An 11,989-nucleotide genomic window follows, 5' to 3' on the forward strand; every position below is an offset into this window, starting at 1 on the left:
TCCAAAGACGTGCAGGTGTAAATGTAAATTGTCCCTGTTTAAGAAAGATGCTGAAAAAATCGAAGGTAGACAAAAATGCGTGAGAAACTCAGCGGGTGAGGCAGCATCTATGGGCCGAGGGGCCTGTTTCTGCACTGTATCTCTAACCTAAACTAAACTCATGCTCTCGGGCTGAGTTGCACAATGAGATACTCTGGACAGCAAGGATACAAATTCTGGATGAACTTCCGTTGGTGTGCAGTTTGTGATCAGTAAGGGCATCAGAGGTTATGGGGAGAAGGCAGGAAAATGGGGTTGAGTGGGAGAGATAGATCAGCCATGAGTGAATGGCACTCGATGGGCCGAATGGCCTAATTCTGCTCTTATTATGGTCTTGCGAAAGTGTAAAGGTGATGGGAAATGCCCAGTGGATTGAAAATATTCCGTCACTATTCAAATAGCGGGAGGATGATCAACTAAAGTCAATTAAAAACCAATCGCTTTAACGTTGATGATGGGAAGGTTTTTATACAGAATGACCCAGGACGACTACCAGGCATTTGGGGGTGAGCTCATTATGGCCGATGGGCAGGTCAGCACAGATCTAATGTGGGCAACACATCTTGGGTTCAGTTCTTGTTGAGATGTCAGAGCATTGATTAGATCGACAAATCTGATAACCAAATATTAGAAATCCTCAGTAGTTGGTGCTGGCCAAATGAAATTCCAAAAAGGATTTAATAGTGTTCTTATTTCTTTCTTAGGCCCCCTCGGTCAAGGCTGACCTGACCATGGGTGTCTCCAGGGTGCTATTCCCTATATGGAGGACACCTGTGCGTGACTTTGTTTAACGTGGGGAGACTGGTGCACAGGCAGCCACCCCACGGTCCTTGACAGATCTGGGCCGGGATCCAGTGGCATGGAGTCCAAGACGACCGGAGACCCTTTTCTGCTGCAGCCTTCATCCGCCTTCCCAGCCGTTGTGACGCTCCACTAAGGTCAGCCATCGTCCTCCGCCTGTTCCACCGTTGAGGTCTTGGTTGGATTGGCTCTTTGTCAGAGACCTCCCCCCCTCGACCTTACCGCCATGGGTGGCCCTACCAGGAGCGTAGCTCCAGACGGCATCGCTCTCAGGATCTCAGGTCCACACAAGCTTCTCCACCACGACAAGGTGACCATCCACGGAGAAGATATAATAGTGAGCAATATATTAAACATACCACAACATTGAGTCTCATGGAGCAGAACATCGGTTAAAGGAGACAAAACACTGACTTGTGGTGAATGAACATTTTACAAATTGACGGAAGACATAAAATGATAAAATTAGGAAACCAGAGCACCTGGAGGAAACCCACGTGGTCAAGGGGAGAACATGCAAACTCCACACAGACAGCACCTGAGGTCAGGATCAAACCGGGGGTCTCTGGGGCAGTGAGGTAGCGGCTCTACCCGCTGTGCTCCTGGGCTGCCTTCATTCGTGCCACGATAACTATGTCTAATAAAATGCAGTCATCAGTTCGTACTCTTTATGAATGAATGAATGAATGAATGAATGAATAAGTTTCTTGGCCAAGTATTCACATACAAGGAATTTGCCTTGGTGCTCCGCCCACGAGTGACAACATGACATACAGTGACAGTTAGGAATGACACATAAAACATAGAAACTGTAAGGCTTACAGCGCCGGAGTCCCGGGTTCAATCCTGACAACGGGCGCTGTCTGTATGGAGTTTGTACGTTCTCCCCGTGACCTGCGTGGGTTTTTCATACCGAAAATACCAATTTTTGGTAAAAATTGTAAATTGTTCCTAGTGTGTGTAGGATACTGTTGGATGATCAGCCCTGATCATATTGAATGGCGGTGCAGGCTCGAAGGGCCGAATGGCCTCCTCCTGCACCTATTTTCTATGTTTCTATGTATGGGGATCAGTGGTTGGCATAGACTCGGTGGGCCGAAGGGCCTGTTTTTGTGCTGTTTCTCTAAACTAAACTCTGACTCAGATGCTTCAGGGTGAGGTTAGATTTCTTGTCAGTCAGAACAGGAGTGATTTATTTAGTAAATTCCAATCTCCTATTGCTGAGAGTGTGGAGCTGTGGGAGTCGCTTGGCGCGGGTTTGCAGTGAGGAGGTGAGGAAATCTGGCTGAACAGATGGTCTCTGTCTGGGTGTTAGCAATCGGTGAGCTGGCGGAGCTGAGGGATCAAGGGGTCAGGGTGCGGGGGAGAGGGGCAGAGATGAGCGGAGTGAGTAGCAGCATAGTAAAGATGGGAAGCTCTTCAGACTGATGCTCTACAGACTGGTGAGCAAGTTCGCAATCTAATCTACGCTGGATGAGGAGACAGTATTAGATCTTGCACGCACGTGCCTGCCCTCCTGAGAGTGAGGGAAGGCTGGCCCCAAGGGGGATGCTGGTGGGAAGGGTGATAATGAGAGTCCAGCTGACACACATGGCGATGAGGGACTGACTGAGCAAATGAACAATTGCAGAGATACCTGGAGTTTAGGAGTGTGTAGGCAGAGGGCATCGTGAAGCAACAGTGTTGTGACAAGCAAAGCAATTAAGCAGGCAGTGGAGCAGGAACAGATTCTCAGCGAGAGGTCTGAGGGCTACAAGCAACGAGATTACAATTGTGTGCAACCCAGACCCACACAGAACAGAAGCAGGCCCTTCGGCCCATCTTGTCCACTTCCACGTCAACCTTTCTGCCCATCCACTCTGTTCCCATTTGACCACATTGGAGCCGTATCCTTCTGTGACTTATCTGATTATGTATAAGGTCAAAAGGTCATAAGTGATAGGAGTAGAATTAGGCCATTCGGCCCATCAAGTCTACTCCGCCATTCAATCATGGCTGATCTATCTCTCCCTCCTAACTCCATTCTCCTGCCTTCTCCACATAACCCCTGACACCTGTATCAGTCTAAATGCTTCTGAATCTGATTGGATCAGATTCCACCGCCTTGGACAGGAACAAACGTGCTCATGTTTTACACATCCCCTGATGTCAGTTTACAGGTGAAGGTGAGGTTATGGGGAGAAGGCAGGTGAATGGGGTTATGAACTTATTTAGGCTCAGTGCGGAGGCAGGGCCTTGACAATGTAAAGCATCCTTTCTCTAGGCCAGAGTAAGATCAACCAGGGAGGGGGGGGGGGGGCACAGTGGCACAGCGGTAGAGTTGCTGCCTCACAGCGCCAGAGACCCAGGTTTGGTCCTGACTACAGGTGCTGTCCATGTGGAGTTTGTACGTACTCCCCGTGACCTGCGTGGGTTTTCTCCGGGTGCTCCAGTTTTCTCCCACATTCAAAAGACGTGCAGGTTTGTAGGTTGTTTGGCTTCAGTAAAATCTGTAAATTATCCCTAGTGTGTAGGATAGAGCTAGTGTACAGGGGTTGCTCGGTGGGCCGAAGGGCCTGTTTCCGTGCTGTATCTCTAAACTAAACTAAACTAAACAGTAAACAAAACTAACCATCTTTTTCATAATCTTTCCTGTCCATTCATACGACTGGACATACTGTTCAGCATGGGTACCGTGGGAAAATTCCCCAGGTTCACTTTAAGTTAGACGGTAGCCAGAGAATGTGCAGGGAGGAACTGCAGATGCTGGTTTAAACCAACGATAGACACAAAATGCTTGAGTAACTCAGCGGGACAGGCAGCATCACTGGAGAGAAGGAATGGCCGACGTTTCGGATCTGAAGAAGGGTCTCGACCCAAAACATCCCCCATTCCTTCGTTCCAGAGATGCTGCCTGTCCCGCTGAGTTACTCCAGCTTTATGTGTCTATCTTCAGTGGACAGAGAATAGCTGAAGGCACCATTACCTGGCCTCATGAGTTGTGCATTTGCACGGAGGTCCTGAACTCGCTGACACTTCTAGGGGGTAAATGCCAGCAGCTTGGTGTAGAATTCCCGCCATTTCCCAGCAAGTTACAGCACTCTGTTGAACCATCATGACCTTAGGAACATTGTGTGCACGACATGAGCTAGTCACGGTTAAGGTCTTCCTCCAGGTAGATATTCTGAAGCTCTTTTATATCCAACTTCAAGGAGGCAGGAATAACTATCGCAGAATCTATCCCTAGGAGAAAAAATATTGCACACTCAGTTTAGCTTGGTTTAGAGATACAACATGGAAATAGGTCCCTTGGGCAACCAAGTCCATGCCGACCAGCGATCATCTGTACCCTACTTCTATCCTACACACTCGGGACAATTTACAGAAGCCAATTAACCTACAAACCCGCACGTCTTTACAATGTCGGAGGAAACTGGAGAACCCAGAGAAAACCCACGCGGTCACAGGGAGAACGTACAAACTCCATATAGACAGCACCCATAGTCAGGATCGAACCTGGGTCTCTGACACTGTGAGGCAGCAACTCTACTGCTTTGTTACCATGCTGCCCTAAATATTATTAAAAATATCATAATTTGAGTTGAATATGCATAGATTCTACATACATAGAAACATAGAAAATAGGTGCAGGAGTAGGCCATTCGGCCCTTCGAGCCTGCACTGCCATTCAATATGATCGTGGCTGATCATCCAACTCAGTATCCCGTACTTGCCTTCTCTCCATACCCCCTGATCCCCTTAGCCACAAGGGCCACATCTAACTCCCTCTTAAATATAGCCAATGAACTGGCCTCAACTACCTTCTGTGGCATATACATTGGGTACCATATACATTAGGCTCTACCTCAAAGTTAAAACCGGTTGCTATTATTTGCATGACATTGGTTTTCCAGTTAGAATAACACAATCGCGTTTAGCATCAAGGCATATGTAACGGAGCCCAAATGACATTATTAATCAAAGGTAGAAACCTATATAGAAACATAAAATTTCATCGAAACATATAAAATTCTTGAGCGATTGGATAGGTTAGATGCAGAAATGTTTTTCCCCGATGCTGGGGGAGTCCAGAACCAGGGGTCACAGTTTAAGAATAAGTGGTAGGCCATTAAGGACTGAGATGAAGAAAAACCTTTTCACCCAGAGAGTTGTGAATCTGTGGAATTCTCTGCCACAGAAGGCAGTCGAGGCCAATTCACTGGATGTTTTCAAGAGAGAATTAGATATAGCTCTAGGGGCTAGTGGAATCAAGGGATATGGGGAAAAAGCAGGAACGGGGTACTGATTGTGGATGATCAGCCATGATCATATTGAATGGCGGTGCTGGCTCGAAGGGTCGAATGGCCTACTCCTGCATCTATTTTCTATGTTTCTATGGTTCTAGAAGATGAATGGTGACGTTTGTTCAGGGTCTGCCAAAGGCCAGTGTGAGGGAGGGGAGGAGAGACATTTAAAGTCACCTTTAGTGGATAAATGCAACTCCGGTTGAGCCTTGACATCGCAAACCCCTTGCGACTCAAGCAAATTCTATGCAAATGGAAGGAAATGGATTTTAATTGATATCCTAAACTAAATAGTTGAGTTTGCACAGACTTACTGAATAGATTTTGGATTTTATTTGTTTCCGGCCGGTATAGATTGATGAAGTGCATATAACATTTCAGACCAATTATTTTTTTAACCTGGATTTTAGAAGAAACCGATAGTCTTTCAGTGCCTTGTCAAGGTCAAGGTTTAGTAGATCTGGTTTCCTTGTGCTTCTTCAAGTTTTACATTCACTGACCTCAAATCCAATCGTGTCAACAGCAAGAGATGTCTGAGAAACACAGTTATCCATTGGTCACGGCATTTAGTACAAGAGTCAGGAAGTCATATTGCAGCACTTTGGAGGAATTTCTTTAGTCAGAGGGTGGTGAATCTGTGGAAATGTCTTTGCCACAGAGGGCTGTGGAGGCCAAGTCAATGGATATTTTTAAAGCAGAGATAGACAGATTCTTGATTGGTACGGGTGTCGGGGGTTATGGGGAGAAGGCAGGAACATGGGGTTAGGAGGGAGAGATAGATCAGCCATGATTGAATGGTGGAGTAGACTTGATGGGCCGAATGGCCTAATTCTACTCCTACCACTTATGATCATACTAGACTAAGTGGGACCTGTAGGGTCACATGTTCACACGGGAGAGCTGGTCCCCTAACGCAATATTCCACCTCTCCACCAATTTGAATATTGGTGGCCAGTGGGGGGGGGGGGCTTTCTGGAGCGCTAGTATGGGTGTTGTGGGCCGGAGGGACTTGTTTCCAGAGGGCTAGTATGGACAGTGTGGGTCGAATGGATTCTTGGGCTGGTAGCTCAGTCACTCAGGCTGGTGGGCTGGCAGCTCAGTCACTCAGGGCTGGTGGGCTGGCAGCTCAGAAACTGACAGAAATGATGTCCAAAACAGGTGAGAAAGAAGGGGGAGAGGGTGGAGAATCAATTTTAGACATTTTTCATATTTTTCTACAGATCACAGCATTGAAGGAGGAAAGTCTATCCTGGCCTGGATCTCACAGGGAGCCAATGAAGGGAGGGAGAAAAATACTTGGGCGAGTTTACAGGGCGAATACTTACTGATGGGCCGAAGGATCTCCTCCTGGGCTAGTACATGCCTGATGGGCCGAAGGGACTTAAAAAAAAATCTCAGTGAAATCTCAGTGAAAGGCACTTTTTGTGGACCTTTCCTGGCCTGGCACGGGCCTTTTGGGCCAAAATGCTTCTCCTGTGCTAGTATGGGTATTTTGGGCAAAAGGGTCTGGTTTCTGGGCTAATAGGGGCCGTGTGGGCCGAAATGAGTGGTTTCAGGTAGGCCAAAGGTGGGCTGGCAGTTCACTCACTCACTCACTCACGGCTGGTGGGCTGGCAGCTGACTGACTCATGGCTGGTGGGCTGGCAGTTGATTGACTCATGGCTGGTGGGCTGGCAGTTGATTGACTCACGGCCGGTGGGTTGGTAATTCACTCACGGCTATTCCTGAAATTCCGTTTCAAGCAGATTGCAGGCCACCAAATTTCATACCATTTGGGCTTTATACTCCAGGCCCCTCCGGATGAGGCGTTACCTTCATCGTGGTGATTGACAGGTGAGAGGACCAATCAGCTGATCTCAAGATTTTTTAAACACTTTTATTTTTCATCGATCGGAACAATCCTGGGGGCTGCCTCAGCGAAGGAGGACTGTGAGTAAGATGGCCTAAAATCATAGCGATATATGGTAGCGTTTTTTCTAAAATCAATATACAGCGCAGACAGGAAGTGGTCAAGATGAGACTTTTAGTTACATAGATGATCTCTATAGGACGTTGATTAGGCAGCATTTGGAGTATTGCGTGCGGTTCTGGTCACCCCATTACAGGAAGGATGTGGAGGCTTCGAGAAGCTACAAAGAGAGGGTGGACAAGCTTGGATTGTTTTCTCTGGAACATCAAAACTTAAAATAAATGTGTCTTTTTTTGTCAACCAGCATCTGCAGGAAGAAGGGTCTCGACCCGAAACGTCATCCGTTCCTTCTCCCCAGAGATGCTGCCTGACCCGCTGAGTTACTCCAGTACTTTGTGTCTATATTCGGTGTAAACCTGCATCTGCAGTTGCTTGTGTCTCCCTGGGTTTGGTTCTGTATCCTGAGATAAATAGCTGCAGGAAAGCTTTCGGCGTTTTCATCCCGTGTTCGGCGTGCTGAAACATTAAGGTGGTGACACGAGTGGAGACAAGGTTTATTTCATCAGTTTCAGCTTATACCTCCAGTCCAGGCAGCAGCGTTTTAAAATGATCAATTGATGAAGCCCTATGACAGCCAGAGGATTCAGAGTCTCTGAAGTGCGGCTGATCAGTGTTCCAAGCAATGTCACACTACAGTACACACTGCCTTTCCCCTGGCCCACTGCACACCCTCATACTACAAACAACCTCTGTTCAAAACTGTTTCCATGCTTGGCTCAATTTGTACCTTTCCCACTACAAACACAAAACCATCAAAAACAATCAACTGTTCTTGCAGATAACGGATCTTTAGCTGTCAATTCGACCAAGACCAGCCCACAAGCCTATCTGGTGAAAGGTCAACTAGCCAAAATTATCCATCCCATCAGTCTGAAGAAGGGTCCTGACCAGAAACGTCACCTATCCATGTTCTCCACAGATGCTGCCTGGCCCGCTGAGTTACTCCAGCACTCTGTGAAACGTCACCTATCCATGTTCTCCACAGATGCTGCCTGACCCGCTGAGTTACTCCAGCACTCTGTGAAACGTCACCTATCCATGTTCTCCACAGATGCTGCCTGACCCACGGAGCTAAGGAAATAGGCAACGTTTCGGGCCGAAATTCTTCTGGAAATAGGCAACGTTTCGGGCCGAAACCCTTATGGGTTTCGTCCCGAAACGTTGCCTATTTCCTTCGCTCCATAGATGCTGCTGCACCCGCTGAGTTACTCCAGCACTTTGTGAAACGTCACCTATCCATGTTCTCCACAGATGCTGCCCTGCGTTTCTGCTCCATTGGCCAGGAGGATCAGTGCTGAGGCCAAACACCTGATTGCTGCCCCCTCTACGACCCCTGTCCTTGTTCAACGTTTCCCAGCGCAGGTTGGCTGTCGAACAATTAGCATTGCCCGCTGGTGGCACGGTGAACTCCACCTGTCGGGGCTGGATGCTGGCATTGAGCTGGTAGACAGCCGGCTTTAACACATGATGTTGTCTCCCAGTAAGTGGCTGAGTTGATCCCCACTGTGTGAAGCACCAGGTCGATCCAGTAGCCATTGAAGAGGAGACGAGGAACAAAGCTGATGTGGGGATTACATTGACATCAAAGTGAAGGTTTATTGTACACACAGATTCCCACAATCATTTCCACCATTGTTTATTTAACGCTTCCTATTTTGTGGAAGAGCATATTTTTTATTATTCACCCTTTGGTTGCACATTAATGTAGTTCAGAGATACAGCATGGAAACAGGCCCTTCGGCCCATCGGGTCCATGCCGACCAGCGATCGCCCGTTCACAAACTAGTTTAGTTTGGACATACAGCATGGAAACAATAGGTGCAGGAGTAGAGGCCATTAGGCCTTTCATGCCAGCACCGCCATTCACTGTGACCATGGCTGATGATTCCCAATCAGTACCCCGTTCCCGCCTGCTCCCCATATCCCTTGACTCCACTATCTTTAAGAGCCCTATCTAACTCTCTCTTGAAAACATCCAGAGAATTGGCCTCCACCGCCCTCTGAGGCCGAGAATTCCACAGATTGGAATGTGGGAGGAAACCGAAGGTCCCGGAGAAAACCCACGCAGGTCACGGGTAGAACGTACAAATTCTGTACAGACAGCACCCGTAGTCAGGATGGAACCCGGGTCTCTGGCGCTGTGGGGCAGCAGCTCTACCCGCTGCTCCACTGTGCTGTTCATGCAGCGAGCTTTAGTAGAGTTATGGTGTCCCAAAAACAAACTCTATGGAGAAGGAATCTGGAGTTTCCTGTTCACTCTGCATATGTAACAAAAAAAATTCCTCCTTAAAAAGTTTCTATTTCAAAACAGGAGACAGGAGTGACCTTTGACTATCAATTGGTCTCTGATCATTCCACCACACATTGCTTGCATTTTCAACATGCAATTATATTTTGACACCCTCAATAGTTTTGGAGGGTTGCCAGAGTGTTTCTGATCAGTGTACGTAGCAATGTGATAGGGCAGCGTGCAGTCAAACCTGCTGGAATATTCAGCAAATCTGAATCCCAGAATAAATAAGGTAATGTATAAAAAGATATCTACTATACAAAATTATATCAAAACCTTTCATATTTCTAAGAGCTGGTTAGATTTCCTGTGATGCTGATGTTTGGCAGGTGAGCTGACTGCCTTAATTGAGCAAGCAGACAGCTGGGGAAGAGCATGGCGATGGGGTTTGCTTTGCAATGCTAATAGCCTGGGATTTCTCTGCAGTCACAGTCTAGAAATGCTTTTACAGGCTTAGTTTAGTTTAGTTTAGAGACACAGCACGCAAACAGGCCCTTTGGCCCACCGAGTCCGCGCTGACCAGCGAATCCCACACACTTCTTCTTCTTCTTGCCTATGGTGTGCACTGTGTAAAGTCGTAGGACAACTTGTTCTATTTGATCTTGTTTGATTGTGCACGCCAGGTTGATTGCATTTGTCGAAACAGGGTAGACCACGTGAAGGTTGAAATCTCCCCCCCCCCCCCCCCCCCCCCCTGCACATGAACACTATCCTACACACACTAGGGACAAATTCCATTTACACCAAGCCAATTAACCTACAAACCTGTACGCCTTTGGAGTGTGGGAGGAAACCGGAGCTCCCAGAGAAAACCCACGTGGTCGTGGGGAGAAGGTACAAACTCCGTACAGACAGCAGCCATAGTTGGGATTGAACCGGGGTCTCTGGAGCTGTAAGCGCTGTATGGCAGCAACTCTACCGCTGCGCCACCGTGACTGCCCTGTGTTGCACTCACACTCAACTCAATAAACCAAACTGTCAACTGTAAACTGAAGATAGGCACAAAATGCTGGAGTAACTCAGCGGGACAGGCAGCATCTCTGGAGAGAAGGGAATGGTGACGTTTCTGGTCGAGACCCTTCTTCAGTCTGAGAGTGAGGGATAAGGGAAACAAGAGATATAGATGGTGATGTAGAGAGATGTAGAACAAATTAATTAAAGATATGCAAAAAAGTAACAATGATAAAGGCCATTGTTAGCTGTGGGCTCGGTGAGACTGGGAACCTGGTGAAACTTGGGTGGGGGAGGGTTGGAGAGAGAGGGAATGCCGGGGTTACTTGAAGTTAGAGAAATCAATTTATTACCACTGCCCAAGCGAAATATAACTGAGGTCATGGTGCAGGCAAATACAACACATAACATCCTGGGTGGGGAGGAGTGGGTTCAGGATTGGGCCAACAATGATGCTCAGGCTGAAGCTGAGATGCAGCCACAATGTCCCAGGTCCTCTTTACACTGTGACACGATGCCAGAAGATCATGAGAAGCACAGAGTGAATGCTGGCAGAGTTCTGACCACTGTCTGGTTTAGAGTTGACAACACAGGCACAGATCCTGTGGTGTGCTGGGTTTCATGTCACTGTGCCAGAATTCAACCCGGATTCAATGTCTAATTGAACAAGGTAAAACAGGGAGCGCTGGTTCATTGTCACCTAACATGGGAATCTTTCTGCCAACTTCGCTATCACCTGTGACGTCTATTTACTTTTAACAATAAATCGAGGAAACACCAGTATGATCACATGAAGATTGATCTTTAAGAAAGAACTGCAGATGCTGGAAAAATCGAAGGCAGACAAAAATGCTGTATCCACACCATCCTGGCCACTCACTCATCTCACCGCTGCCTTCAGGTAGAAGGTACAGGAGCCTGCAATCTGCAACATCCAGGTTCAGGAATAACTGCTTCCCCACAGCCATCAGGCTATTAAACTCAACTCAAACAAAACTCTGAACATTAATAGCCCATTGTACTTTATCTGCTTATTTATGTGTGTATATATAACCATATAACCATATAACAATTACAGCATGGAAACAGGCCATCTCGACCCTTCTAGTCCGTGCCGAACACATAATCTCCCCTAGTCCCATATACCTGCGCTCAAACCATAACCCTCCATTCCTTTCCCATCCATATAACTATCCAATTTATTTTTAAATGATAAAAACGAACCTGCCTCCACCACCTTCACTGGAAGCTCATTCCACACAGCCACCACTCTCTGAGTAAAGAAGTTCCCCCTCATGTTACCCCTAAACTTCAGTCCCTTAATTCTCAAGTCATGTCCCCTTGTTTGAATCTTCCCTACTCTCAGTGGGAAAAGCTTTTCCACGTCAACTCTGTCTATCCCTCTCATCATTTAAAAAACTTCTATCAAGTCCCCCCTTAACCTTCTGCACTCCAAAGAATAAAGCCCTAACTTGTTCAACCTTTCTCTGTAACTTAGTTGCTGAAACCCAGGCAACATTCTAGTAAAAAAAAAAAAATATATATATATATATATATATATATATATATATTCAATGTTATATGGTCACACTGTTCTGTTCTGTATTTATTTATGCCTACTATATTCTGTTGTGCTGAAGCAAAGCAAGAATTTCA

The sequence above is a fragment of the Amblyraja radiata genome, chromosome 17, assembly GCF_010909765.2.
Source record: "Amblyraja radiata isolate CabotCenter1 chromosome 17, sAmbRad1.1.pri, whole genome shotgun sequence".
Lineage (NCBI taxonomy): Eukaryota > Metazoa > Chordata > Chondrichthyes > Rajiformes > Rajidae > Amblyraja > Amblyraja radiata.